The sequence below is a fragment of the Misgurnus anguillicaudatus genome, unplaced genomic scaffold, assembly GCF_027580225.2.
Source record: "Misgurnus anguillicaudatus unplaced genomic scaffold, ASM2758022v2 HiC_scaffold_31, whole genome shotgun sequence".
Lineage (NCBI taxonomy): Eukaryota > Metazoa > Chordata > Actinopteri > Cypriniformes > Cobitidae > Misgurnus > Misgurnus anguillicaudatus.
The window spans coordinates 523085-529926 of record NW_027395281.1 but is presented as its reverse complement, the minus strand read 5'-3'; the positions used below and the strand labels follow the sequence as shown (position 1 = coordinate 529926).

The 6842-nt window shown below is 34.1% G+C and overlaps 1 protein-coding gene across 6 annotated transcripts in view; it reads left to right on the top strand.

Moving 5' to 3' along the window:
• Nucleotides 1-6842, top strand: part of LOC129452976 (uncharacterized) — a 206022-nt gene that overhangs the window by 129410 nt on the left and 69770 nt on the right. The gene's annotated exons all lie outside the window — the stretch shown is intronic.

Sequence of the window (6842 nt, the reverse complement as noted above, 5' to 3'; positions counted from 1 at the left end):
CCATCATGCATTGTGACATGACAAAATTGTGCAACTTTCTTACCATTTACTGTCACCATCGTTGAGATTTGTATCCAAAGTGTTGATGTCTCTCTGAAGCAAAAAAAAAAGAAACTAACTAAAGCATTACAGCAGTCTTGTTCAAAGAAGTGTCATTTTTTCAACTGAGCATCACTTTTTTGTGCTTTATATCTTTATTGTTCTTTTATCATTTTATGTTCATAAAATATTTATAAAATTTTATGCATATAAAATTATATGCATGACATACAAGCAATTAATAGATCACATGATAGTTTTTCCTACACCCTCTAGCAATAAACAAGTGGTCTTGATAAAGCACTGTTGCAATTGCTAAAAGAGGAGAGTTAGGTCAGTGAAGGGCACAAGGACAAATGCCTAACTAAAGGAAACACTAATCACAATAATGGTGACATCAAATGAATCTTAAACAAACACAAACTGGAGATTTAATGGGATAAATTTGGTGGAAAATTTCCATTTGACTTGTGATTACATCACGTCAGAAAGAATATTTGTCTACTAAATCACGTGTGGATGCTGGAATAGTTGAGCACTTGTATCTTGTTTTGACAGCAGCTGTAAACTTATCGTCCATGTTTAGAAAATTATTGTAATTTTATGTTTAAAAGTAATTTTAGTGTGATAAAATTAGGAACTTGATGACAAATGCCTGCATGATGACCACTATAGTGCAGACTGATATTATTCTAATTTTTAAACTCTATCAACAAGGATTTAGTAAAATATAAACAGATGGTTCAGTATATTGGTAACAAATATATTCTCTAAAAGTTTTAATGTTACATCAATAACGCATAATGCCATATCTATTACGCTGATATTGCTCAATATTTTTTTTTTTTCATTTTTATGGTAATACAGTATCTTGTTAATTTTACTGCAATAAACAATATTTTTATATGTTTTTTACTGTTAAATGTAAGGTCTTAGTCTGTAAAACTAATTAAAGTTTTTCACAGTGAATCCTACGGTTATCACATGTTTTGTGAAATACGGTTTTATACTGTATCATTTATACGGTATTTTACTGTTCAAATTACAGACATTTTTTACAGTGAGCATATCATTGTATTTTACTGGAAACTATTGTCGTTAGAATCGATGATAACTCCCAGGATGACAGAAGGACAGCAAACAAAAAGGTCATATTCTATTTCACCAGCTACAAGAAATATCTTAATACTCTGAATAACTAATTTAAGCAATTTATATATAATATGATGTTTTTCACAAATTACACACTTGATTATTAGTGTGCATCACTGACAATCATAAGTGACCATTGTATCACCGCTATGTTTGGTAGTCGATCTGCAGTTAAGATTGTATACCAGTGGCGAGGCTACATAGAGGCCAGTATGGCACTGGCCACCTCAGATTGATGCCCCCCCCCAGTCAGAAGAGACACAAAATAAAAGTAAAAGTTTCATAATAATCATTTATAATAATCTCCACTGGCTATCGATTGAAGTGCCTATCAGGTGCAAGATGCTACTACTCACGTAAAACTTTCACTGGGACCACACCGGCATGCTTTCACACTTCGCTACTGAAAAATACAGCTAAGACCAGCATAAGCTGGTAAGCTGGTTTTATCTTTGCTGTTCCTCATTGTCCAGACATAACTGAAGATCTTCCTCACATGTGTGTATAATGTTTATCATCTAAATACAAAGTAAAGTCTTTAAATCTGATAAAACTCATGCTTTGTTTGTCATTATTTGAACTGTTCGTCTGTTCATTACCATGTGAACAGCGGGTACCGCCTGTGGGCGTGACCGCATTAGAGATAATGAAGTCTGCCAGAAAAAACTGTACTCTCTTTACTTCAATGCAGATTATATAAACAGGCAATATTTGTTTTTTCGAGTATTCACAGAGTTTCAATTAATTTTTGTAACATGTTTTGAGAGACAGCTGGCGGAGACAGAAATGTCTGAATGCGCACCCTGTTTATTTTCTTTTTTTGAAAAAAAACACAAAGATTTGTTGTTATTGTGAATGTACACAAATTAAAGAAGACCCTTCACAGTTTCAAATGATGTATTAATATAATGATGAAGTATTTTAAGTTGATTCTGCTATAATAATAAGAAAACACGTCAAAATGCGGTGCCGCGTTTTTGGACCCCAGGAAGTTAAACATTAATAAGAGCGAGACGAAATTAGACTTCGTATCATTTCTCTAATTGTTCTCGCGGTACTTTGACGTCATCTGGCTGTCGGTTCTTGTGGCGCCGCTTAAAGTCGAACAAGCCTATAAACACATAAAATAGCAAATGGAATAAAATAGCTAAGAAAACATGTAAAACCTATTTAAAACTCAAATATACATAAACCAACTGCGACTTAAAGGGACACTCCATTTTTTTTAATTAATATGCTAATTTTCCAGCTCCGCTAGAGTTAAACATGTGATTTTTACCCTTTTGGAAAACATTCAAAACGGTACCACTTTTAGCATAAAATCCATAGAATCTGATTAGTCTTATTAGGATCGCTCCTTAAAAATAACCAAAAAGTTTCAATATTTTTCATATTTAAAACTTAACTCTTCTGTAGTTACATTGTGTAACTGAAGGAAAATTAAAAGTTGTGATTTTCTATGAGCAGATATCTCTGGGAACTATACTCTCATTCTGACGTAATAATCAAGGACTTTGCTGATTTAACATGACTGCAGCAGCCAGCCACAGGTTGTTAACAGTTAAACTGTTTGTTTAATTAATACTTTGGTGCATGTGTATCATGCAGTACATTTGAAAATAAGGTGCCGCAAGTTGTGGGGTTTTTTTTGCTTTAACGGTTAATGTTATGAAACGCTAATAAAAATATTTTTGTCACATTTGGCAATTAGCCTACTTCAGCATTAGCATTACTCTATCTTATTCAAACGCAATCATGTTTATTGTCTGTTAATCTGGATATTAATCTGAACTAATGTGTGGTCTAAGCATTTGTGTAATTTTTTTTCACAAACTCTGAAAAAATCCGCGGGTGGGAGCGAAACATGCAGGTTACGGGCATGGGCGGTCATGGTCAGAAATTAAGCGAGTGCGGGTTTAAGAAAAACAGTCCTGCGCAGGGCCCTACAGCACACTGCTTACTAAAGGGCCAACGAGGCCACACCCCCCTACATGTATTTGCATTCTTCCATAACATGGACAGATCATGTCTTGAATCCTGCACCCAAAATAAGGTCAAAATGTCCATCTTTGCATGTATTCACTTAAAGACCACCTATTTCATTACTTAAACAATGTTATTTTGTGTATTTGGTATAATACAATGTTAATTTGATAAATTAATTTGATCAAATAAATCCAGGCTTGACAAGCGTATCAGGATTCTTCAAAATTTGTATTACCTTGCATGCATGTCTGCTTATGACCAAACAACATATTTATTTATGTTTGTATATGATAAAGTCTATACACATTTCCAAATAATTTACATAAATTCCTGTTAAGTTTCAAAAAATGTCCAGAGTAAGTTCCCATAGATCAGTGGTAGAGCATTGCATTAGCATACACTCATAAATGTTTACCTAGTAATGCAATGTAGGTCACTTTGGATTAAAGCGGTTGCCAAATGCATAAATATATTTGTCCCTGACATTGACAAAAACAGGATGTGATCTTTCAGCAAAGGGTAAAGGATGGCACATGTGGCTAATGTGTGAGATGAAGAGGTGTGATGCCATGATATAAAGATTAGTCTCTTGCCAAAGCTGGAAAAAGTTAGTATTGTTTGCACGATCAAAGCATGAGCAATACAATTACATATATGCATTTTGCAAGTGACTTATAAAGCATTCCAAGATGTTTATCAGTATTTATGTTTACTGGGAATCAAACAATGATCTGAGCAACAGCATTAAAGCGACACACATCTAGAATGTCATGAGTCATAAATCTCTTTATTTTACATTCACAGTTCACAGTAATACAGTTTGATTAAAAATTTAATAAAAAAAAAAGTTTATTTAGTTGTTTGCATTGATGAAATCGATAATTTATTGTAAATTTATTGTTGTAGAGTGGAAATCTGCAAAACACACACACACACAAGTCTCACCTCTCACATACTGTACACACACAGATACACATCAGCCACTATTAGTCAAACACATCTCATGTCCACCAGCAGAACAAAACCACATTTCTTTCCACATCAGGTTTAACTTCAACCTAGAAGTAAAGCATTGAGTGACAAAAGTAAAACATTTAACTTTGGGCCTCATTTATGAAACGAGCGTATGACAGAAAACGTACAGTGGTTTCCACGCAAGACTTATCAATATGGACAAACATGAGCCATAGCTAAGATAAAAACTCACGTCAGATCTCACCTCACTTACAGAAGTTTTAAGTTATCATCTAGCGTGAAGATGTTTGGTTTATCCGTTTCCTGTCTGAATAATGAGAAAAAGTTAAAAAATAGTCTTTTTGTTTACTTTAAAAAATGGAAAATGGGATTCTCATTTTTTCGCACACAGAATAAATTACTTTATATTTACTACAGCAATATGCAAAAACAGCCATCTGTGTGTGTGTGCTTGTGTGTGTGTGTTCTTAATAGTAATTTCATAATTTCTTGTCACTGCAAAAAAAATTCCGTAGAAATTACATTGTTACTTGCAGCTGTTTGCCGGTAACTTACCGTAGATTTAAATGTATGTTATTTACTGGCAACAGTTTGTTCAAAGTTAAATGAACATTAAAAAGTCTTTGTCTTTACAGAGTAAAACTAAAATAACAAAGCATTCTGTAAAACAAAGTCTGAAGCAAAAATCAGAAAAAGGTTGATGATGATTTCTGGTTCCCAGAATGCTTTGCATGACGCTATTATTGTATAGTTTTATTCTGTGAAGATAAAGACTTTTTAATATTTATGTAACTTTGAACAAACTGTTGCCAGTAAATAACATCAATGTAAATCTTACCGGCAAACAGCTGCAAGTAACACTGTAATTTCTACGGAATTTTTTTAACAGTGTATAATGCAAAAATTAACTTTTATTTTTTATGCGATTAATCGCGATTAATCTTTGCCCAGCACTAAGACTATTAATGGTTCCTGCCTAAAACAGGTATTTCTGAATGACCCGAGGGCAAAATTAGGCAGATCCGACGGGAAAGTATTTGATGATATATAGTAGGCCCTACGTATAATAAAATCATTATCTTATTTTTAACAAAGGTATGGCATAATGGGACCACTCCGAAGTCAGCAGCTCCGGTCTGGATGCGTTGTGGATACGCGCCGGAGCTTATTGCTATTTGTTTGAAGTATGATCATCGTCTCATGACTCCGGCATACACCACATTGTTCTCCACTGGAGCTCTCTGTACACAACCATAAAAACACAACATTTAATATTAATAAAATCATTACAAATATATATTCAAATTAGGAATGTACCTGAAAAGTGTGTTAAATAATCTGACATTACAAACATGTTATATTTTATGCTATGCTACGCTATGTCATGCACATTTTCTTATCAGATAAGAAATGTATCGGACTCAATTGAACGCATCAATTTTTATGCACATTTTTAGAAATTATGGCATCTTGGCATTTTCATCCAACATTTTTTTATGTGAAATTCCAAATTGTGCATAAAAATATGTGGATGGAAACATAGCTATTGTGGTACTGGAAAAGCTCAAGTCAAAATGGCAAAGGCCTGCAGAGAGTTAATGTAATCTTAGCTGAGTACTCATCTCATGGTTTGCTCTACCCCTGCATGACCTTTATCACAAACGCCACAAAAGCAAAGCTTTGAAATCATCAAGGACTCAAACCACCCCATTAACTGTCTTTTTACACTTTTGCCATCGGGTACCTTGATGACAAAAACTGAGAGACTTAGGAGGAGCTTCTTCCCCCAGACCATCAGGTTCTTAAACTTAGGGTCAGATTATGAACAGCTTGCACCCGCGCAAACTATTATTTTGTTGCTAAATAAATATCTGTATTTATTAAAAATGTGCAGTGGACAATTAGCACTGAAAAGGTACAAAATTAATGGAAGGAAATTATTTAAATGATTCAAGCAACGTGATTTACTTATGTTTGGCATTTTATATTACTGGTATTTATGCCATTATTTAATTCTGAAGTCTTAAATCATTTTGCACTTGAAATGTTTGCAATTGTTGCTGATTGGAGGAGGCATCATCACAGAGATCAGAGAGCTCGTGGTACAAGGGAGGGGATTTTTTAACACGTAACCATTTATTTGGCATGCCAGAGGAACATAATATTCATAAAATATTGTTTGCCAAGAAATAAAAGAGGAGTCACTAGAAGTCACACAATAGCAGGTGTTTCAAAACTTTTCATCGTTAGCTGGGACCCCGAATTTTTAGCTTTAGGCCTAATGATGCTGAGCTCAAGCGCATCAGGTGTTAGTAGATCCCCCGCACCTCATCAGCTGCTTATTTGTGACCCTGAATTAATTTGAGCTGCTCTTTATAGATCAATCAGCTGTTGCGCCTGTGTTTATTTTTTTTGCGCCTTTTTAGTACATAAACCGCAGATATTACCACTCCCATCAGCACTTTTTTGGAATTGTAGATTATAATTAGTAAATTATTAAATCTGGCCCTTAATCTCTTAACACAAACATAAATCATTTAGATATTCAATATACCAACATTGTCACTTGAATACTGCACTTTATGTTTTCACATTATGTCCATGAAGCGGACCTGACTTTCATTTCACTACTCTCAATACAACTGTGACTTTATATTTGACAAACAAAAACCCTTGAATCCTTCAGCTTC